Below are 263 nucleotides of genomic sequence, written 5' to 3' on the forward strand. Positions count from 1 at the left end.
AATTTACTAAACAAGGAAGGTTAAATTATATGGAATGTGAAATATACATGTGAATGCACTATTACATGCAAATCATAGCATGCAAAAAGGAGAAGTTAGTGGGGGACATGTGGGACCCCCACCATGTGAAAAAAAAGAAAAAATAAAATTAAGTTTATTTGCTTGTAATTTTATTGGTGCATTTAGTGGTCAAATGAGGAAAGTGAAACGTGGGTTGCATGAGACTTGATTGGTTGGATAAATGGCCAAATAAAATATAAAGG

The sequence above is a fragment of the Theobroma umbraticum genome, unplaced genomic scaffold (assembly GCF_002168275.2).
Source record: "Theobroma umbraticum cultivar Fairchild unplaced genomic scaffold, ASM216827v3 scaffold_81.0, whole genome shotgun sequence".
Lineage (NCBI taxonomy): Eukaryota > Viridiplantae > Streptophyta > Magnoliopsida > Malvales > Malvaceae > Theobroma > Theobroma umbraticum.